At 41.6% G+C, this 24,049-nt stretch overlaps 1 protein-coding gene across 3 annotated transcripts in view; it reads right to left on the reverse strand.

Annotated features, from left to right (window-relative positions):
• ZFAND6 (zinc finger AN1-type containing 6) overlaps positions 1–19,444 on the reverse strand; it is a 49,266-nt gene extending 29,822 nt beyond the window's left edge. For 2 of the 3 annotated variants that reach the window (XM_077827697.1, XM_077827694.1), the window contains exon 1: positions 19,359–19,444. The gene's annotated coding sequence lies outside the window, so the exon portion shown is untranslated. Of the gene's footprint in view, positions 1–10,684; positions 10,754–19,358 lie in introns of those variants that run through there. The other variant, XM_077827695.1, reaches the window with a different exon arrangement.
• Positions 19,445–24,049: the final 4,605 nt, after the last annotated feature.

Below are 24,049 nucleotides of genomic sequence, written 5' to 3' on the forward strand. Positions count from 1 at the left end.
CTCACAATAGCGTGCTATGTTGCTTCCATCTGGAGTTGTGCACCATGTCTAATTGAAGTGTACAGAATATACAATATTCTCACTGTGATCACATGCTACATGGGGCACTCAGCTGAAAGTTACTGCCTTGCCAACTGTAGAGAGGATATGTAGGGACACATTTTCAGTATAGTGAGAAATATAAGTATTCAGTTCCCTGTGGCAAGAATCACTTTTCCATGCACAATGCACTTAAATTTATCCATTGACTCAGAGGGTGCTCCTCTGTTTTTGTATTTGGCCATCCAGTAACTTATGCGGTACATTTTAAATGCCTGTTCTCCAATGACTGTAAAAAGTGAGTGTAACCATAGGACAAAAGTACTAATTTTGCATGCCGGCTAAGAAAGTCTAGTGCTCTATGTAGTTTGAAAGGTTGTCTTTCACCAACAGAAGTTGGTCCAATAAAATCTATTACCTCACCCACCTTATCTCGTGCAGTTTAGTTCGCCAGAACCCCATCTGCACAAGTGAAGTTTAATTATTCATTGCCCATAACACAAGCTGTCAACTTGCACTTGGGCACTGACTGATTGGCACATCCAAAGTCACACTGGAAATGAAAGTTGGTATTTTCGACATCTACAAGGAAACTGAGGAAGGAGGCCAACCGCCACACATTAGGCAGGGAGCACAAAACTGAATATGTATATAGTCTCCCTGAAGTATAGCTTGGGGATCATTTACAAGAAATACTCAGGCAGGTCAGATTTCATTATCAGCCTCAGGTTTCAATCTTGTCCATCCAGGATTTATGTTATGTCAAATCAGCACCTTGTCTCAGAGGGAGGGGTGTTTATTTCACTATACTGAATCTACAACAGTTTGTGTTTATGTAGTGACTTGCCTTTTGAAGGTTCCCAAAACACACCACTCTGCTAAAATATGGGCACTGCTGGGGCAGCTAACTGAAATCATACAACAGTGGTGTAGGAAAGCCCATTTAGCCAAGGACACTAAGGCTATGGGCTGGTCTTCACTACCTGGAAGATTCATGCTGCTGAAATTGATGCAACAGCTGTCGATTTAGCTGGTCTAGTGAAGATCTGCTAAATTGACAGCAGAGCGCTCTCTAGTACAGTGGTCTCCAAAGTGGGGTGCGCGCACCGCAGGGGATGCGCAAGACCATCCCTGGGGGCGCGCGGCAGGAGGAGTGCCGCCGAAGGAGCACCGCCAGCATGGCAGCAGCGCTCCTGGACCTCTGATTCTTCGGGCGGCACGCCAGCGGCAGCTGGGCTCTTCCCCGCTCCATCTTCAGCAGCACGCCGGCAGTAGCTGCTCTTTTTTTCTTTTTTTTTTTTTTTGCTTCCCTAGAGCCGGCCCTGGGGGTGCGCGATCCACAAAGTTAGGAGACCACTGCTCTAGTCGACCCCAGTACTCCAGCTCTCTGAGAAGAGTAAGGGAAATCGATCGGAGAGCGTCTCCCATCAACGCAGCGCAGACACCAGGGTAAGTCGACCTAAGCTACGTCGACTCCAGCTACATTATTCACATAGCTGGAGTAGCATAACTTAAGTCGACTTAGCCCAGTAGTGAACCCCAGCTATGCCATTGTAACACTGTAGTGCAGATACTACAACACCAGAAGGGTTTTTTTTGTTGCAGTAGTAAATCCACCTCCTTGAGAGGCAGCAGCTAGGTCAATGGAATAATTCTTCCATCGATCTAATGTGCCTATACTAGGGTTTAGGTTGGCTTAACTACATTTCTCAGATGTGTGAGTTTTTCATGCTCCTGAATGCCGTAACTAGGTCAACGTAATTTTTAGGTGTACATCAGACCTCAGACAAATCCTCCAGTCTTCGGAAGAGGCCCAGGGCACTGTGTGTTTTTAAAGATCAGCATGGAACAGACACATTTTTAACATCTCTTCCTAAAGCCCATATAGAATAAACTGCATGGATTTCAATTTCGCAACCTCAAAAGGATGAAAGACAGAGTTGACTGTCAGGACTTGAATAAAAGTCTACATACCAAACCTAGTGCTTTAGTCACTAAATCAACCTTTCTATCCAGAACACAATATAAGTACTCAGTTGGGTACAAAAAGTTGTCAACCACCTTTTTTGGACAACCAAATTTAACACACGTGGTTTTTGGACAAGATTTAGGGCTTGTTGACACTATCGCTTAAGTTGATGTAACTTACGTCATTCAGAGGTGTGAAAAAGCCACCCTCAAGTGATACAAGTTACATAGACTTAAAGTGGTGTCTACACCATGCAATGTTGCCGGGAGACGCTCTCCCGCCGACAGAGCTTCCACCTCTTGTTGAGATGGAGTAATGACATCCAGCTGTGCCAATGAAGCACGATAGTGAAGACAAGCCCTCAGATATGCAACTCCAGGTTAATTGCTTTTCCCCCTCCCACCATCCCCCTACTCATTTACCATCCAGAATATTTAGATGAGCAAGTTAAGATCACAATGGTCTAAAAACAATTTTGCTGGATGCCACTGTTTGTCCTCTTAATACGATGGCACCTATGTACAGAGTTCTTTCCATAACACTACATAGAAAAAAATATATATGGCCATATGGCAAGAGGGAGCAGATAAAGGGGATGGAGGAAAAAGAAAATATGTGGAACTAACAATATGCATGCCAAATATCAACTCAGTCATTTTGCTTGCATGTTATATAATTCCTTCCCCTCTGTTTTGTGTGTTTAGACCAGTGGTGGGCAACCTGTAGCCCGCACGCGGCCCATCAGGATAATCCACTAGCGGGCCACTAGACTGTTTGTTTACATTTGCACGGCCGCCTGCAGCTCCCAGTGGCCGCAGATCGCTGTTCCCGGCCAATGCGAGCTGCGGGAAGGAGCCTTCTGGTCAATTAAAGCTTACCAAAGAGTTTCAGTCAATTATTATGACAGGATAAACAGCATTCTAGGGTCTTGACAGTGAGAAATTAAACTGTCATCAAGGCTGAGTCAGGAACTCTCCAATATACGGGACAGACTGATATCACTTCTGGAATTTGTGGTTGTGCAATGAAGAATTGATGTAAAAATTAGAAAGATATAGGGATAAATGGGCAACAGCAGCATGCAAGGACTGGTTTACGTACTACGCATACAAAACTGAGGCCATAGGTCACACTGTGACTTTGCAGAATGGCAAGCTAATTGCTGTAGTAAAATCAAACTAAACATTAGCCATGTCAGTTTGAAATCTCTAAAATGTAGTTTTGTAGACAATATGTACAAGTCACTCTTTCTGGCAAGTTAGAAAAGTATACTGAGCAATTCTACTTAGATATATAGGAAAAAAACATAGGGTGGAAGTGTAGCAATGGAGAGAGAGAGAGAGAGCACACATGAAAATGAAGGAAGATACATTGTGATTAGTTAAGAGAACGGTGTGACATTAAGGATAATAAAAAGGATAGAACAGAAGCAAGTTATTTTTTAAAATGCAAAAGATAAGAAATTTAGTTGACTGTTAACAATATGGTACATAACACCTAGTTTTAAATCAAACTTACAATCTGGACTATACCTATGAAAAGGCTTCAATATTTGAAAGTTGGGCCAAACCACAAGAATTACTTAAATATAGTGAGATGAAAGCTTTCATCCTTTCTATTCTGACCTCTAAATCTTACTGGGAAACTGATTTGTTGTAAATTAGTTGACTGCTCATTTTTAGAAATAAAAGAGGGTCTTTGTAACATTAAACAGCAAAGTCCAAGCAAAGTGTGCTTTTAATAGAAGTCTGCTGTTTAAAAACAGTTGCTTATGTGCTCTGTAAAATAATTCATAATCCCCCTCTTTAAAATCTCTGCTGCTCTACCGAGGTGGACACAAGTCTCATTTTGGACTGTCATGTTTCATTTTGCGTTTCACCACCTCTTAATAGGGTTGCCAACTTTCTAACCACAGAAAACTGAACACCCTTGCCCCACCCCTGCCCTGAGGCCCTGCCCCTTCTCTGAGGCCTCTCTCTCCATCGCTGGTCGCTTCCTCCCTCCACGCTCACTCACTCATTTTCACTGGGCTGGGCCAGTGGCTTGGAAGGCTGGAGGGGGTGAGGGCTCCAGCGCGGGGCCAGAAATGAGAGGTTCAGGGTGTGGGAGGGGGCTCTGGACTGAGGCAGGGAGTTGGGGTGCAAAAGTGGGTGAGGGCTCTGGCTGGGAATGCAGGCTCTGCGGTTGGGCCAGGGATGGGGGAATTGTGGTGCAAGAAGGGGCTCCAGGCCAGGGCTGAGGGTTTCAGAGTGTGTGAGGGGGCTCTGGACTGGAGCAGGGGGTTGCGGTGCAGGAGGGAATGAGGGCTCTAGCTGCAGGTGTAGGCTCTGGGGTGGGGCAAGGATGAGGAGTTTGGGGTGCAGAAGAGGGCTCTGGGCTGGGGGTTGAGGTGCAGGAGTGTGTGAGGGGTGCAGGCTGTGGGGGGTGCTTACCTCAGGCGGCTCCCAGGAATCGGATGGCATGTCCCTCAGGTTCCTAGGCAGAGACATGGCCAGGAGGCTTTGCACGCAACCCCTGCTTGCAGGTGCAGTCCCCACAGCTCCCAGTGGCCGCAGTTCCTGACCAATGGGAGCTGCAAAGCCAGCGTTCAGGGCAGGGGCAGTGCATGGAGCCCCCATGACCACCCCTACGCATAGGGACCAGAAGGATATGTTATTTCCTGGGAGCCACACAGACCTGGGTAGGGAGCCTGCCAGCCCTATGCCAACCGGACTTTTAACAGCCCAGTCAGTGGTGCTGAATGGAGTCACCAGGTTCCCTTTTTGACCGGGTGTTCCGGTCAAAAACTGGACACCTGGAAACCCTAACTCTTAATAAAGTGGGATTTTTGATACTGTGTAGTGATTACATGACCACTTATCTTTGAATTTTACTCAGCCAAAGTTGTTGAACTGTTAATGGATTACCATAAATATAACTGCAAATCAACTTTATTCCAAGATTTAACACCAATATCCCACGGTATCATGCAATTATTGTTAGAACTATCCCAACATAAAAAGCCTAATACACTTCTTCGAAAATTTTAATCATATAAACTCCCCTGCACTGACAACAAAAGCTACCTTGGTAAGCTGCTTACTTGAATTCAGAGAAGCTAGACAAGAAAAGCCACCTTCAACTTCTCATTTTGCATTCTCACCCTTTAACAGACATACCAATTTACCAAAAAGCTGCAGATCTCTTGTTAAGAAATGTTCACTGTATTGCCACACCTGTCCTCCTAAGCTGCTTTAAACAATGTTCTACTGGACAACAGAAGTACTACACCATTATGGACAGGTTTCAGAGTAACAGCCGTGTTAGTCTGTATTCGCAAAAAGAAAAGGAGGATTTGTGGCACTTTAGAGACTAACCAATTTATTTGAGCATCGGATGAAGTGAGCTGTAGCTCACGAAAGCGCATGAGCTTTCGTGAGCTACAGCTCACTTCATCAGATGCTCAAATAAATTGGTTAGTCTCTAAGGTGCCACAAGTACTCCTTTTCTTTTAACATTAAGGACATAATTCCATGAGACTGTACTTCTGAAAGCAACTTCATTCACTCCACCTCCTACAACAGTTTAATATAGACTTGGTTACTTTTTTGCAATCTGATACTTAGCCTTATTTCTTTTGCCACCAGATACACAATATGACCAACAACTGGTTAAATGTATCTACATATTTCTAAATACACTTAGGTCAAAGATATATAAATTACTCCTTAGTTTGAAAAACTACTACTGTCAGCTTGATTTAGTCCCAAATGCCTGTATAAATAGGATTTTTATGGGAGAAACTTTAAACATCTTTATTTCAATTACAATAGTCCAAAGTTGTGTTAGTACTCAACAGCCAGAAAGTGAGTGTCTAGTCTATTTTCTTTGCCAAAGTTAAGTGTAGTGCAGACACACATTTGTGGTTGAAAATAGTTATTAGTAAAAGAATTTCAGAAGTCCAATACGGCACATTCAAGTATGCTGGCAATAGCTAATTTTTGGCCTAAAAAAATACTAATTTTAAGGTCCTACTGTAACATGGCTTTGAATTTGTATTTCTCTCTTCCCCCCCCCCCCAACACCTCATGTGGCTACACAAATTAGCACTATGAATCACAGAAGGCACACCATAGCATTACTGTCTTAAAACATGGGCTACTTAAACTGTTTGGGTGGTTGTCAGAGCCCGCCAGGCCAGCCATGCTGTTCAGAGTTTGGTCCAGCAAACATGGTATTACTACATATTAGGCTATCCTTCAGGATGTGGTATTTGTCAGTGTTACGATACAAATGTGTCATGGCACAACATAAGATGGCTGACCAGGAATCACCCTGTGCACAGGAAGCCCAAACTATGAATGCAGAGACAAGTTCAGGTTCTGCAAATCTTGACAGGTTAACAGCAGAAGGGGTAACTTCTATGGATTTCCCATTTAAAAACTACGGTATGGGAAGTAAATATTCACCCTCTTATACCCCTCATCACCACCTTCTGGCAAATATGAAGCTTTCAATCCCTACAGCTTGTTTAGCATGTAAGGGCTTGTCGACACGAGCACTTTACAGCGCTACAACATTCTCGCCCAGGGGTATGGAAAAACACCCCCAAGCGCTGCACGTTTCGGCACTGTAAAGCGCCAGTGTAGACTATGCTCCCAGCGCTGGGAGCTAGTCCCATTGTGGAGGTGTTTTTTTTAGAGCACTGGGAGAGCTCAGCGCTTTAACATTGCTAGTGAAGACGCGCCTTTAAGTTCAAGGCTTCAGTTATTTGACAAAGAGCCTCAAGAAGTTGCCTGAAGCGGTCTTAAAGGGGTGGGGGAAGAAATTAGGTTTTAACTCATTTTGTTTCTTCATGATGAATAAAACCTTTTTTAAAAAGTTCTCTGTATGTAACATTAAAAATTTGTGTCTTGTTTACCCCATTTTACCTGAAAGATTATGAACAACTAGAGAACTAGGAGCATAATAAGAAAATGAGGCCTGATTGAGGGAGGGAAATGCTTTTCATTTAGACTATATAAAGCATGGTTTTTGCTAATCCCTATTTAACTCAAAAGCCCCATAAACACAGTTGAAATAATAGATCACCTGTCCCCCACCCTTCAATTAAGGGTTGAGAGGTTACCACATATATCTGAGGGTACGTCTACGCTTTGAGTTGGAGGTATAAATTCCAGCTCAAGGAGACACACTCATGCTAGCTCAATAAGAACAGAATATAGCCTCAGCAGCACAAGGGGTTAGCTGCCTGAGTACGTACTGGGGTCTTGGATGGGTACATAGTCAGGGTGGCTAGTCCCTCCCTCTGCTCATGCTGCTATACACTATTTTTAGCACACCAGGGGTATGTCTCCTTGAGCTGCGGTTTACCCCCTCAGCTCAAAGCCTCCACACACCCTCACACATCCAACAAAATCAGGGAAGGACTTAACGTTTCTGATATTTCTAAAGTAAAAAAACAGGCAGGAAAAAAACCCACGTTATGTTGAAGAAACTTTTCAAGGCTCTGTTATATACATCTTAATGCAGCTAAAATGAGCGAAAGCTATTTTTTATTGCTTTACAGGCCATTTTATTGATTGATTATACTGTAACAAAGTTGTGTGAAAATAGTCAACCTCTTCCTCAGCAAAATTCCACACCATGGGAAGCCAAGGATATCTACTTGAAGTCCCTGTTCTTATGTATGAGCTCGGTACCTCCAGTATCCTATCCCTAATCCACCTGCTGGCAGCACAGCACCAACAACCAAAGCTGCCCCTTGGATCCCCATTTAGGCCCTGTCTTCACTAGGAAAATAGATGGTAGCTAACATGGTAAAAATTCTAGTATGGACAAGGCAGTTTTTACAAACATATTAATACTACACCACTTTTCCTAGTTTGGACAACCTTAAAGCAGTATTCTCACCATGAAGGCAGTTCCATGGGAAATACAATACAGCCTCAAATTGTACTAACTTTCCCAAGTAGTTTACACAGGGCTGAAGGGGCGGGGGGATGGGGGGGGCAGTGTGCTTCAGCTACACCCATGCTCAATGCAGGGCCATCCAATCACTACTCCATGGAGTGATTTCAGCAGGTAGGTGGGAGGAAGAACGGGTCCATGAGGTCACCGATGCCTTTGCCCTCTTTTCCATGAATGGATGAAGAAAGCATGATCTAGCCCTAAGTGTCTGTTAGGAGTTTAATCTTAAAAGAGAATGTAAACTTCAGTTACATCAGATGTGTAAATTTCCATCTTCATGTAAGTAGTATGTACATGAATCTTCGAACGCAGAAGACACACCCCTCAGCGTGTAGAAGACTTGTCAGTGTCAGATAATGTTTTACTAATATAAATTGCTGGAATAACTAGCAAATGTATTCAGATTGCTTATCTACAGTTCTGAATACAGGCAAGACTACCTGCTGTATCTTGATACAGAAGTTCTCCAGCCATGCCAGCAAAGTGGTACGTTTATCCTTTAGGGCCAATCAGAATTATATACATGAGGTGAAAACTTGAACAGGTCACTTCTGAAAGTTTAATGCATCAGGAAAATTACTGGTCCCTTCTTTACTAGCTAGGTAGATCATACAGAAGAAAAATTAAAGAATGGTTGCTTCAGCCACTGACTGGTTTGAAATAAGTTAAACTGGAAAAGTCTGATGAAAATGTCAGCTAAGTAAAAGCAGCATTCTGCATAATTAGTATCTAATATTACACAAATATGTATGATTTTGCTTGTGTACATTAAATATACATACATATAATACATGCTTAGTTTGCACAAATATAAGCCTGTCGTTTATTTTTTCTTTTTGCTTTCATTTGAAACATGAACTCTGGTCACTCAATTAAGGCCTAACTTCAGCTGAAAGATATTTGTGATACTTTGCACTTAAAGTCAACTTTTGTCTAAGTACTCCCTTTCTCCTCTAATTAAGGAGTAGCCATTTAAATAAGAGGCATCTGGCCCAAAGGCAGTTAGAATGGCCAGTAGAGCTACTGATGAGTATTAAAAATAATTCCATAGTTTGATGGTCATGCATTTTGTAATAATACTTACTAGTAGAGAAACACATTCCAAAAAAGTTTAGAAAGTGAATAAAATTATGCTATAATAAAATCAGAATATGTATTAAGTGTGCGTAAGCCTATGAAATACCAAACCAAGCCTGAGATGCCACTGTATTAGGATGTACTTAGACAAAAATGAAACCTATTTATAATCCAATTTTTTTTAAAGAAAATTAACTAATGGAAAATTGAAAATGTGTGAAGTGTACTATGTTGACCATGTCTAACTATCTTGTGAAATGCTCTGCGTGGTCACTTGGAAGATCCTGGTTTGATTTTCATGTCTGTTCTTGTATTCCCCAAACTTCCAGGTACTGCCACATCTTAGCTATTTGTAATGCATCCATCAACTTGCTATCTAAGCATTAAAGTTAATCAATGTCAGAGAACAGAACATAGTATTTCTTTGATCCCAAGGATCAGGTTGCATGAATACAACTGTGTGCATGCACACATGCATATACAAACGCTTTTGTGAAGGAAGGGGGGCAAATTAGGGAAGGCTTTTAAAAAAAAAAAAAAAGGATGCCTTGCATTTGAACCAAATACCCAGACTTGGGCACTATCTGATCTCTCTGTCTAGGAATAAAAAAGGGATCACAGTAAACACTTTGCAATACTCAACAGAAACTCCTCTCCATAATACTAATTTATAGCATGTTCCAAGCCTGAAGACCCTTGGGACACTGAGAAAAGGTATTACTAAAAACTCATCCCTAAATATGAAAGCCGAAAGGAAAAAAAAAAAAATGGTGTAGAAACTGAAGATAACCCTCACCCCGCTCCCAAACAACAAGTAACCACCTCACTATGCTCAACACATAAGATTCAGGGTGGTAGGGTATCGATTAGTTTTCAAGGAAGCCCTATCTTCAGCTGGAAGGACAGCGGCTGCAACAAACACAAGAAGAATTAATTTCCTCCCTGGCCCCCTTTTGTTTTTTTAAAATCAGAGCTCTGATGGTCCTTGATATTCCAGGAAGTTGTATTAAGAGAAGGGGGGCTGGGGGAGGACTTAGAAAACATTAAATCTAGCTTTTAAACCTCTTTGCATACACTGTTCCTAATACACCAAAATCTATACAAAGTGTTCTTCTCCTTTTTAAAGTACAACACAAAAAATAAATAGTATCAATCTTAAGTGATATAATCATGGACATGACTTAAAACAAAGGCAGATGACTTTAAACAAATGTTATCATTGTATAATCTAGTAGCAACTGTCACATTCAGTTAATTCAAGTCTCATCAGAACCAGAGAAGTTAGAGTTAAAAATAAAGCTCTTTTGGAGTTACACAACATTATAGAAAACAGCAGCATGATCCTCAATTTTTTTACAATTAACACAACTAGGTAAGATATTGTTGTACAATTCGACTTTTTCCAAATAAAAATACCAAACTTTAAACTAGCAATAAATGATAAAAGAAACTCAATCAAGTTTGCATCTCTCAACAGCTTATTTCCTGCCCAAAGAGCCCTTTTGTTCTGCTTCCCCGCATACATTTTAATATTCTGCCAGCACTGGAAAACAAAACAATCATGAAATTTGGCACACATATAATCATAAGTGCCTTAAAGGGTAAAATGAAGAAATACAACAAGATTAGAACAAAAAAAAAAAATCCTACCAAGAAAATCTGCACAATTTTCTGTTTGCTTCACCCCAGATTAACTTCACTGGAAGCTGTACTCCTGAGCAACCTAACCTGAACAGAAAGCCCCACCTTCTTCAATTCTAGTGGCTGAAATGGAAAAAACTCCACCCTTTCAGTAAAACTAGTATCTCTCATTGGTAAAACTTAATATCCATTATTTAAAGAACTTTTCCTTGCTAGCAGGTTAGGTTAAGCTGGTTAAAACACCCTGGACTAGCTGGTTTCTTAAAGAAACAGCACACAAGTCTTCAGTTGTGCCAAACTACAGCATTTTATTACATTATTTTGACGAGCTTCATACCAATTAACATTACATAAAACTGAACAGTGAAAGCCTAGATTTTGCCACTCCAAATCTTGAACATAGCACTCAAAACCATATGGATTCATAGGGTTTTATCTAGAAATATAAAAAGTGATGTTAAAGAACACATACTTTTGACATATCTGATCAGTCTATTATTAAAGAACTAGATGTACTGTAAAACTTCATGAAGTGAAATTGAAAGAATTCTATCTATATAAAGCTTTGCTACTTGCTTTTTAATATAGGATAAAATTTAATTCAAGCTTCAGGAACAAATTCACTATTTAAAAATCACAGAATAAACTAACTGAAAAATTAGGCACACTATATGTAACTTTCAAGGTATGATTTAGTAATCTAAACTTGAAAATATGAATAGTCAGTCACTTGTTTCAACCTGCTTTCTTCTGCTAATTTAAGACATGACTCAGCAAAAGTGTTTCCATAGTGTGGAAGCCAATATCTAGATCTTACTAGGGTCTATGTATGTTTCTGTGTCAGACAGTCCGTGGTTTTTATTTTTTGCTGATCCAATCTTTAACAGTATTTTAAAACTATTTTTTAAAAAAATAGTAATTAGATCTGATAATTAGATTATGACTAAATATTCCATTAATCTGATCTTTATGCATCATAACTGTATAATACAAAATACTGTCAGTTTGTATTATCAAGATCTTAGGCATCATTGCAAAAAAAAAAAAAAAAAAAAGAAAAAAAAATCTGAACAGTTCTCTCCCCACCAGCCAAAAAAGTCTACCTAACTGACAAGCCTGACATTCAGGGGGAAAAAATTACACAGAATAAAGAGGCATCTCACATCATGTCTCACAAATGCACAGATCACTTCAGGAAGACCTCTCCCTGACTCAACCCAGAAAATGTTGTAATCTGGAGACTGACAGATGAACAGGATACCTCCCCCTCTTAGTGCCACCACAGTTTGCCCAGTTAGTATTGTATTACATGCAAAATTTTCATGGGTTTAATAATTCATCAGTTTCAAACTATATCCAGGATGGTACAAGCTGTGAATTATCTGCACATTTGTACTTTTTGTCGTGGTTTTTTTTGTTTGTTTGTGTGTGTGTGGGGGGGTAATTTTGGTTTTTTAATACAACAGAAAAGTTAGAGGGAGGGAGAGAGGAGGAGGAAACAGATCTCCAGGGAGAACAGCCAATTCCCAGCCCTCTTTCACCCCTCTTTCCTCAAGACTCCATTGCAGCAGCTTTCCTTCTGAAATAACTAAGGTCTAGGCTATACTGCAAAATGGATGCCAATTTCAACAGTGTTGAGGGATAACTGTTTTAAATAGGGTCTCCAAGATTGTATTTGTAGAGCAATGGGCCCCTCTAAACTATTTTGCTATTACAGATTAAAAGTCCAAGATAAGTTAGTCATAGCAAAATACTATATTATTACCCACATTCGAGGGGAATATTTACAGAGAAGTACTAGGCTGCATTTTAATGCATGCACCACTTTCTAAAAAAAAAGCTTCTTTAAAAAAAAACCACTATAAAAGGGCTAACTTTAAGAAGGCTCTACATCTGCACAATGTATTATAGTGTCTCATATACTAACTGAAAAAGTCAATTCAGAGGCCTAATCGCAAGATGCTTTGTGAGAATTCTGTACTTTGAACGCACAGAACATTAAGAATAAAGTTACTCAGATCCTCTTCATACAGTTTCACAGCTGTATTGCAAAAGACAGCATTAAATCATAAAAGTGCAACTCAATCTAAGCCATCGATGGCAAGAACATAGTTTAGGCAAATAAAGCAACATGACTAAGAATTGTAAAGGGTCACGATACCCAGGACAAACTTCTAACTTTCAGTTTGGAGTTCATGAAGTTGCACGTCTGTGAGAAAAATAGCTGCAGTCACAAAAATCTTATGATCAAAACCACCCTACTCTGGAAAGGCAACATCTTCTGCCCTAAAAACAAGTTTTGTCGCTTACACAATATAAGGTTGTATATATTTACATAGTACCTTTCCTCCTGAAGAATCCCAGAGTGCTTTAAAAATCCATACCTATCCATCACCACAGAAATGCAGCCACCACCAGGCAATCTGCAACATCCAAACAAATAGCACACTGCATAGCAGCGAAAGGGGAGAAAATTTTGTCCAGGGATACCCTACTTTTATTAAGTGGGCCAGGGAATAGTCTGCTGCCCTTGTGAAGTAAACCAACACCCCCGCCGCCCCCCCAAAATCAGAGAAGTGAGATAAGGACACAACTGGCTTGGATTCTTATCTATTACATATCAAAGTTCATGTGTGAATACAGCTGAATTTAGGGGTTAGACATCCAGGTTAGAATTTTGTTGCTCAAATCCCTGTCCAGCCTCAAAGACTACCACAATCAGGACTGTTGAAAATGAGCATGAAGGACACCAATTTCATAGGTTTAATTTCTGTACACATCCTATATTCGTCTGGATCAGAGTCTGAAGAAATTCACTGTATTTCATACTCAGAAGGGAAGTTAAGCCTCTGCTGCTCTTTAACATCAGAGACAGCAGAAACTGGTGTGATCATCATAGTTGCAAACCTTAATTAGGGAAGCTCTGAGCATGAGCAGCCTTGAAGACAAATTCAATTTTTAGCTGCTACTGTAACTTGCACTGGGGACAGGAGTAAGAAAAGAAGGTGCCTAAGTCTCATTTGATTATTTTAATTGTAGAAAACCCAGAAGTCTATTTCTGCTGCAATATTAAGATACATAAAAGATATAGCAAATTAGTGAGACTAGATAGCTCAGGAAAAGAAGAACTGAGCCGGTTACATTTAAGTCTCCAGTTCAAACAGAACAGAATGGTAGTGATCAAAAGCTTTCATCTGATGGCTGTTCAGTGATCTATGTAAAAACATGTCAGTCACAGTCCAGGTCCCTATGGACATGTGTGAATCACAAAAGCCTGCCAAAAATTGGTACCATTTGTGAAGGAGTCTTAGGAAACACATAACACTTACCTCTAGGTTTCTACAGGTTAATAAATGGCAAAGCAATGTAGGGAACTACAGCCTTCATGTGCTGTACCTGCACTGTGGAAAAAGGTCCTCAGCCTCCAGGGCTGTCAATATGCCAGTACTCTTATGGGGTTCATTCTTGGGTGTGTTTTTTTTAAGAAATGCAGCTCTAACTTTTAACCTGTTTTCCACTGTTAACTATTACCATAACTTAAAATTAAAAGGCAGATATTTAACTTTCCCACCCCAGGCAAATTTCAAAATTTATGAATATTTACACAAACAGTAATTATGCTTTTGAAGTTACTATATACAAAAAGTTTACTATTCTTTATCATTTTGAAAATAGTATATCTATTGATCACCAGATTATCTCTGAATACTTTAAATTATTCTATTAAAATAGCCATTCTCTCAACAGATGACTTACTTGTACACTAGTGCAATGACTACATGAACATACAAATAATTGTTTCAAAAGTATATTCCAAACACTATTCTGTTCACTTTCTTATACCATGGTGATGGGCATGGTATCTGGGCATCATCCTCAAAAGAGAGTCATTTACATCACTGATGTATTATATTTATACCTGCTCCTCCATGAGTTAGTTGCATGAGATTGCATTTTTCAGATATGCTAGTAGGTTATGAGAAGCTGTGTGGAAAGATCAAAGAATGGAGATTTGCATTTTCAGCTGAAAGTTTTGAAGTTAGTGTTCATCCTTTGATCCTGTGGGTGTGAATTCCACCACCAAGAACAAACTCTCCCCTGTGCAGATGAGCTTCTCCTTAGTGATATACAATTCCATTATTCAAAAGGAGCAAAACCGTCAATGGCAGTCAAGTGCCTGGATGGTTAAGCAGTATTTCAGGTATTCTAGGGTAAACCCAGAGGATTAGGACCAAGACCTTGAAGCTGACTATGTGTTCAACAGGAAGCTAGCAGAATGAGCAGTATATAGATGTGCTCTTGGTAAACATCGCAGTCTAGTGCTTTTCTTGATGCTTTCAACCCAAGATATACTGCAATGCTACAATCAAGTCTGGAAATAACAAAAGTGCACATGACCAAGTCCAGCCCTTAGATGCCTGGCTAACCATAGAAGGTCAAATGGGTTTTTGTGACTGATGCTATAGGAAAGTCTGACAAAATATCCTGAAAGACCCTATACATTAAATACCCTGAAGTCTCCAATAGTCCCAAATTGTCAGTGTGACAGAAAGCACCTCACAGTGCTTCCTTCTGCCTAGGAGCATAAAACAGGACAGAGTAGCTTCAGACAGTTCCAAATCCAGATGCTGGGATACCTGGGTGACAGAGAGATTTCACCAAGTATAAACAGTTGAGTATTGGCTACATCTTTCTGACAACTGAGCTTCAAGAAGTCTCAATCACTCCCAAGGGTTATGATATTCAATAGGACCAGGAAAGAGTAGTGACTATTATAGAACTATATAGGTGAAAGCTCTGGTGGTAGACATCATACATCATGCCTTTTGGCTACAGCCCCTGTGGAAGGATCCAGAGCATTCCCTTGACATCAGCCATCTTGCTCAGGTGGAACAGCAGTATCCTACAGTATGGTTGAGCATGCTGAATTCAATGGCCTAAGAATATGTATGAACAGTATCAATGTATGCCCTTTTCTCTAAACTGAAATAAGCATGTCCCGTAAGCCTATATAGAACAAGCCAAAATTTGTTCAACACCTGATTCAGAAAGGCTACTCAAGATCCAGGTGCATATAACTTTATCCCAATTAGCTGCCAAGTGTACTTACGATTCTTTAAAGAGAAGTGATTAATATAGTTGCTACACAAAAGCACACATTTTCACAGGAACAGGAGGTATCCTAATCAGTAACCATAGTAACTTCTCAGTAGCTTGTGTTAATATTTCTGTCCTCTACTGATAACTTTAAAAAGAGTGGTAAGTTATTTGTATGGGGTTTTGTGGAGACAGTTTGAGTTTAAGGTAATCAGATGTTGAATTTATAAACACCGTAAGTTCTTACATTTTCTAATATACACCACTTGAGTTATGAGAGCAAAACTATGACAAACTAGAAGCCACTTTCCATATGTATAATATACCAAACTAATTGCTTATGAAGACAAAAAAATAATACAAAGGGACCTGAAGACATAAATACATGCAGGAAATAGTTTGGGATTTCTTTTAAAAAAAAAGTAATGAAAGTTGGAGGAAAGAAAAAAATCACAACTATTCAGTGGTGAAGGAGACACCTGAAAAGGAGTCACACCAAAAGTGATAGAGGAGCAGTAGTGAATATCAAATCAGATAAGCTTGCAGTGATATACAGCAAATGAACAAAAACACTATACACATACCACACAATGATACTTTGGGCAGAACAAAAAGGTATATTATGGACTAGATCAGGGGTTCTCAAACTGTGGGTCGGGACCCCAAAGTGGGTCAGGAGCCCATTTTAATGGGATCACCAGGATTGACTTAAGACCTGCTGGGGCCCAGGGCCAAAACCGAAGCCTAAGCTCCACTGCCAGTGGCCAAAGCCCAAGCCCTGTGTGGCAGGGCTCAGGTTACAAGGCCCCTGTCTGGGGCTGAAGCCCATTGGTTTCAGCTTGGGCTCCCTGCCAGGGGCGGCGGGGCTCAGGCTTTGGCCCAACACCCCTCCCATCCACCCACCCAGGGCAGCAGGGCTCAGGCTTTGGCCCACGCCCCTCCCCCACTCCTCACCCACCCAGGGCAGCAGGGCTCAGGCAGGCTTAGGCTTCTCCCCCTCCCCAGGATCGTGTAGTAATTTTTGTAGTCAGAAGGGGGTCGCAGTGCAATGAAGTTTGAGAACCCCTGGACTAGATAGAAGGGGACCATCCCCTTCTATAGGACACATTGGAGACCATTTCTAGTGCAAAATACATTTCTATGTACCTCAATACCAGAAAGATATCAATAGATTAGAGAGAATTCAAAGAGCAGCAATAAAAATCATTAAGGAGCCTGAAGGAAATGGTTAAGAAATCAAAGAAAGTTTAGGACTAGATACATATAACTCTGCTAATCATCTAAGGGAATGAGATTATGATTAACCATCTACAATTCAAAGAGAGTGTAAACACACCAAGAAAGGAATTATTTAAGGTTGAACCAGAAGGATATCACAAGGAATAACTGGATGAAATGGAGAGGACTGAACTTCAGTTTTAAAGGTCAAGGCTACAAAGTTAGGGATATATATAATACCCTCAATACACTAAATGTTAATAGAAGTTTGACAATAATTGAAAGTAGATTATATACCCGCAGCAGAATAGAAAAAAACTCACCAACTAATTTCTCTACCCACTCCCCCCAAGCCTTTTGGGCACGGATTTCAGTCACAGAACAAGTGCAGACAAAGAGTCAGGGAAAGCAGTGCAACCGTGCGAGACATACCTAGTAGTACACGTTTATAAACCCTGGGAAAAAGAGGTGCAGCCGCTTCTGCCACCACCATTCCTGGTGAGTATCTGCCACTACATAAATACATTTGCTGCACACTTGTGTAAAAAAAGATCAGTGAGAAGTCATTCTTTCAGAGTTAACAACCCACTGAGACAAAAGGGGATGCTCACACCACTCAAACCTAGCATTTCAGGCTTTTCAGAGACTGGAAAGAGAGCACTGCATCAAGGTTATATTTGGAAGGTTATTTTCACAATTGTAAGGACTAGAAAAAATGCAATATTTTAAAATGAAATCCTAAGTCAATCATACACACTGGTTCGACTAGGAGCTTAGTACCACAATTTAGATTGTTCAGGAAGCAAAATTCATCCACATGCTCCCAAACAGCCAGGTGTTCTGAATTGAAGCCATCCTAGTAATCAATATTTATATTATAGTACTGTCCTAAGGCCCTAACCCCCCCCCCCCCCAATGGAGTGCTGGTTCCTGTATAAAAACCACAGGCATACAAACTCAATCCTTACCCTTACAACAGAAGCAGCAGTCCCCCTGTGTTTACATGGCAGTAGAGCTGGTTGAAAAAACAATTTATGAAAATTCTCTCAAAATAATTTTGGATTGGTTAAATAAGTCAAGACACTCTATTCTGACCACCTCCATATAGCACCTTTTGTTCAGAAAGATCACATAACACTCTACAAAACAGACGAATCACATCACCTCTGAAATTCAGCCATCCCTACGGTAGAAGCCAACATACCTGCAAACAAGTTTAGTAACAACAAGGGAAGGGGAACTGTCACTGAAGGACACAAGTAGAAATTCTACCCTAAAAGTGGCAATTCTTCAACAAAAAAACTTCAAAAACAGACTAACATGAAACTTCAGAACTGGAATTAATTTGCAAACTGGACACCATCACATTAGGTCTGAATAAAGACTGGGAGTGGTTGGGTCATTACAAAACCTAAACCTAATTTTCCCCCTAGTGTTACTCACACCTTCTTGTCAACTGTTTGAAATGGGCCTCTCTCATTACCACTACAAAATTTATTATTTTTCCTCTGTTGGTATCCTGCTCTTAATGGAATTGTCTTGTTAGACTGACCTCACACTGGGTAAGGCAACTCCCATCTTTTCGTGTATTTATACCTGCTCCTGTATTTTCCACTCCATGCACCTGATGAAGTGGGTTCTAGCCCACAAAAGCTTATGCCCATATAAATTTGTTCGTCCCTAAGGTGCCACAAGGACTCCTCGTTGTTTTTACCCTTATAAAGTTGCCCTTGGGCTTTCATGCTATTAGTGTTGGGGGTTATGGGGGGGGGGTGGTAGAAGAGAAGAAACAACTCAAAAAAGGGAGAAACCACCAATTAAATACAACACACAGTGTGGAACTCAATTTTGATTCCTTCAACCCTCTATATCTGACAGGCTGAGTCCAAGCCCCATATATCCCCCCCCCCCCCCCCCCGTGCCCCACAAATTACAGGAAGTCCTAGAGATTGAGACACACAGCCAGGTGCTCCTTCCTGGACGCTCACCTGACTCATCCACACAAACACCCAAGGACTGGGGTGGGGGCAACAGCAGCTTCCTTGGGTGAGACTCACTTCCTATGTTTGTGTGTGGGAGGGGTGCGCCCCACCAGCCCCGTACTCCCCTATGGGGGGGCACCCCCTCGCCTCCCTTTACTCTTCCCGAGGTCCCCTTGCTGTGGGGCCCCCCTCACCCCTCCTGGCCCCACTCCTCACTCCAGGGCCCCGCTGCGGCCAGGGCGCCCCCCTCACGCCGGGGCCGCTAGTCCCTTTACGCCCGGGGCTGGGGAGGGGGGAGAGCAGCTTGCCCCCCATCACCATGCTGGGGAGCCGCCCCTCCGAGGCAGCCGCCCAGCGGGCCCCCGTAGCCTGGCACCCGCTCTTACCTGGCTCCGGGGCCCGCTGAAGCCCCCACCCCGCCTGGCCGCCGCCGCTGGCCCCGCTCGCTCGCTCTTTACGAAACTTTTTTTTTTTTTTTTTCTGTTTCGTTGCCCTGAGAGTGACGCGGGCGGGCGCTGATTGGCGGAGCCGGGAGGGCGGGCGGGAGGGTAGCACCGGCTCCCGCAACTAATTATTACAGGGGACGGCGGCGACGTGAACCACAGAGCTGGACAGAGAGGGATTTAAAGGGACAGCGCCCCGGTTCGCCGCAGCCGCCTGAGCCAGCCCGGGTAGCAAAAGGGGGGGGATGGGGTGCAGCGCAGAGGGGGGTGGGCAGTAGGTGAGGTAAGGGCGGGAGCGTGGCAGAGGCTATGGGGAGTGGGGAGGCGAGCGGCAAGTGTGGGCTAGGAGATTGGGAAGGAGAGCGGGGATGTGGAAAGGGTGGCGGGGGTAGGGCTGATGGGTAGGAAGGAGAAAGGGGAGATGGAGGGAGGAGGGATAAGGAGGAAGAAGAAGGCAAGGGGCAAAGTGCCAAATAGGAAGCAGTTTTGTGGCAACTGTAACATGAATCATAACACGAGACAAGAATGTATTGTTAGGTCAGGGAAATGCCCCCCTTCTTCCACCCCCCACCCCCCATCCCCATGCATTAAAGGTTCAGTAACTCCCCAGCCAGGGCACCAATGCTCCCTCCTCTATATATTGCTCTGCAGAGCTCTGCCTCCAACAGTGACGATCTAAATGGGAAGAGCTAAAAACAAGCGATTCTATTTTAAAATGTGTCAGGGACCTTACATATTGCAGAATCATACTCTTTAAAAGCTACCTTCAGAAGCTGCCTTGGTCCGGAATAAGGGATGGAACCACCTTCCAAATAAATTAGACTTGGCAGGTCTGTTTCTGTGGTTTGTGTCATTGTTTGTTACAAGTTTCCTGACGTATTATTTACTTCGGACCAGAGCTCCAAGACCTTTGTGTGGCTTCTTTCCATTCCAGGAATATTTCACGACTAAATCACTGTCGCAGGCTACCTTATATTCAAACAACTTTGCAGCTGAGTGCTCTGTGGAGAGGGAGGAGAATTCCTGTGGCATCCCCTTTGAAGTGAGCCTAATTAAAAGATTTTGCTCACTGAAACCAGCATGATCTGTTAGTATTTTTTCCTTTATTTATTTATTTTATTTGACTGATGCTACAAAGATTTTACAGTTTCATCTTTTCAGCTTTCCACTCTACCCACTCCTGTATAGGAAGATGTTTGGAGTTTATGGAGAAAACAAGAATGATTCTGGCTTACTAAACTGAGATAAATTTTACCGTGTAGCCTTTTTTATTGTTCTGTGGACACTAGAAGTATATAGTCATGTCAGTCAGTTAATCAAATACATCCATGGTCATTTGCTTTTAGTTTAGTTTAGCTACTTTATTTCCCCTATAAAAAGTCAACTCCAGATTTTGAATATCTTGTAGTTCTGTGCAATATGTCACACCAGTTTTATTTTCCCATGGAGAGCTGAGACAATATACCACATCTTATTTTTATATAGTGATTTTTATATAGCTTCTTCAGTTCACAGTATCACATAACCACACAGTCAGCTGTAAATTAAAGCATAAAGGAAGGTTTTAAAATGAGATTTAAAGAGCATGAATGACTCAATGGCTTGAAGGCAGATAGGAGAGGTGAGAATTCCAGATAGATGAAACAGCACAAGCAAAAAAGCAACCTCAGCTATGGAGAATTGAGGGGAAGAGGTCAAGATTGGAGGTACACACAGGATAATAGCTGGATGATGGGTCAGAGAAGTTAGGTAAAGTGAGCCCATGGGGAGTTTTTTTAGGGAAAAAGAACAGTTTTGAAGTAGATTCAGAAATGGAGGGGAAGCCAGGGAAGGTGATCATGGATAGGACATGTTTCCAGTTCTTGGAGGGAAAGTTTAGCCAGATTGCTGCATTTTAGAATCTCTGAGTTTAGATCATAGGAATTTGGGAACACCATGAAGAGAGGATTGCAACAGGACATAGATCAAGATTTCACAAGAGATAAAATAAAGGTATGGATGATCCAGTAATAGACTTATAGACAGAGAAGATTCAAAAAGTGAAAAAGGTTCAGCATGAAGATGATTTATGAATGATAATTTCTAGGTTTCTGGCCATGGTATCTGAAACCATGTCTATACTAGAAAGTTTTATTGGTAAAATGTCTGCTGGCAAGCGTCTGCCAAAAATAGCTGTAGAGCGCATTCACATTTGTTGACTTTTGCTAGTGCAGTGCTACCTCACAGTGCCAGGTTGTACTGGCAAAAGATATGTGGTATTGTGGGTTGCCATCACCGTGTCCCCTGAACAACTATCTGGCACACTACTTTGTGGGAAAATTTTGTAGTGTATTGTGGGATACCGGCACACATTTCCCACCATTTCTTCTGTTCCATCCTATAACCTTCTCTTTTTCAAACCGTTTTTAAAATTCCCATGTTTCTCTCTGGTCCCTTTATCCCATAGTCTACCCTCCTTCGTGTAGGTTTTCAATCTTTTCACCATCTCGTCATCAGAAATATGGATGCTGAACAGATTAGTGGAGCTCTTGTGTCTATTTCAGAGGCAGGATGACTGATTCTTTTGTATTTGCAGAACCACCACAGTGGCTGGCCATGCAGCAGGGAAAATGAGAATACTGAGGAGGAGTAGGTGATGCAGGCAGCAGTGAATGAAACTGGACAGCTGCTGTAAGTATTCACTGAAACCTGGAATGATGCAGAACTTTTGGGTATGGAAGGCCACATTCCTGAAGTTGTGTACCAAGTTTTCCCCCAACCATTCAGTGCATACACACCAAAATGAGAACTGCTTTGACAGAAGAGAAATGTGTCAGTTAAGGACTGATAGTGGAGCCAGAAACATGAGACAAAGACTCATGGACTTTCCTCCTTGAAGTATTCAGATTCAGGACATTATCATGTAGCTAGGAGCTGACAGAGCCAAGAAAGGCAGCAAAATGGAAAATAAAGAGAGAATAGGAGAAGCGCAGTTGTGTGTCATCTTCATAGATAGTATCTGCATTTGAAGCTAGCAGTGAATTGTCCCCAAGGGAGAAGTTATATGGAGAAGAGGCCCAAGGAGAGCATCTTACAGTAACGGAGGAGATAGAGGGTAGGTGTAAAATCTTGGTTCACTACAAATGGGAAAGCTTTGATAAAAGAAAGAAGATTCAAAGCAAGAGAGGAAACCCCAATTTTCTCACTGGAGGAACTAAAGAAGGATAGCACCATCCATAGTATAAAAAACTGCCCTGAAGTCAAGTAGGATGAGAAAAGAGATGGATCTGTGATCAGAGGAAAGAATAAATTGCTAAACACTGAGAGAAGGGCCCTCTATTCTCAATACTGAGAAAGGGTCAGAAATCAGCGAATGAAGATGCAAAAGGTCAACGGCTGAACTGAAACAGCTGGTGGAAAGAGAAATTTATTTTCTCTAAAACATTGCTGAGGAGGAGCAAGAGACTGAAGATGAGATGGTAAATATCAAGTGAGTAGTTTGTATTTTTGTTTTATTATTTTTCCCAAGAGTGAGGTAAAGTAGCAAGTTTGATTTTCAAAAGGAAGAGTGTAGCATGCTCCTTCACAAGCTCTGTGGAGAAAGCAAAAGCAGGAGAAGTGTTGAGGACATGGTAAGGATTTAGTCACAGTCTGGATTTTAGAACAAGCAGTAAAGGAACTAATACCATTAGTGAATTAGGACTAGGAGTCATGATCCTGTGAGGCACTAAGCACCTGCTGCTGAGTGATGAGTGCCCCGTCTCTCATTAATTTAAATGGAACTAAAAAGTCCAACGCTAGTTTAGAACCTAGCAGGATCTGGCCCTAACGGGCCAACTGTTCCTTGTTTTCCAGAGCTGAGCTGGTTACAAAAACAATAGCGCATTGGCATGGTTAAAACATGATTTGCTCTTGCAGTATTAACATCTATTGACTGAAATCTCAAACTTTTGAAGAGCTGTAGCACTATTTGGGAACACAGTTAAAATACAGTGCTGTCACATCTACCCTGCAAGACACAACTGTATTTCAGCATTGTCGGAAGACTACTGTATTGTAACCTTCCTGAACATGGGAGGAGTTAACATATAGATGAGACTTTACACTGCACATTTTAACTGATTTTTCAACTAGGTTGTGATACAATTGATTCCCCCCATGGTGTGTCTACTCACAAAATATTAATCCATGATTTCTAACTGTGTGGTTGTACTGTATTTTGAACCCGTTCATTATCTGGGGTTGTAACACAATTAGGCTGAAACTGGGTTGCAACATGTTTCTTCTGATCAGCATACAGAACCATACAACTGTGATTGTGTAGTTGGGTTAACCAGTTCTTTTAGTTTCCAATTCTGTATGGGAAGCTATCCCAAAATGGATTGCACTATATCATGAATATCTAAAATCCTATGCCCTCTGACATTAGTAGCTGAGGCATTATGGGATACTTGCACAAACTTTCCCAGGATGCACTAACACAGTGTGCAGCATGGTAGGCGTGGACTGGCCAACAAAATTGGCACAAAAATATACCAGGATAAATGATGTTATGTGGACACATAGAAGAATGTGAGATGAGCATGTTGGAGTCTTGTTGCTTAAACATGGCTTTTTCTGTAGAGTAGATGGAGCCTTTACTAGATTTCTTTCCC

The sequence above is a fragment of the Eretmochelys imbricata genome, chromosome 10 (assembly GCF_965152235.1).
Source record: "Eretmochelys imbricata isolate rEreImb1 chromosome 10, rEreImb1.hap1, whole genome shotgun sequence".
NCBI lineage: Eukaryota > Metazoa > Chordata > Testudines > Cheloniidae > Eretmochelys > Eretmochelys imbricata.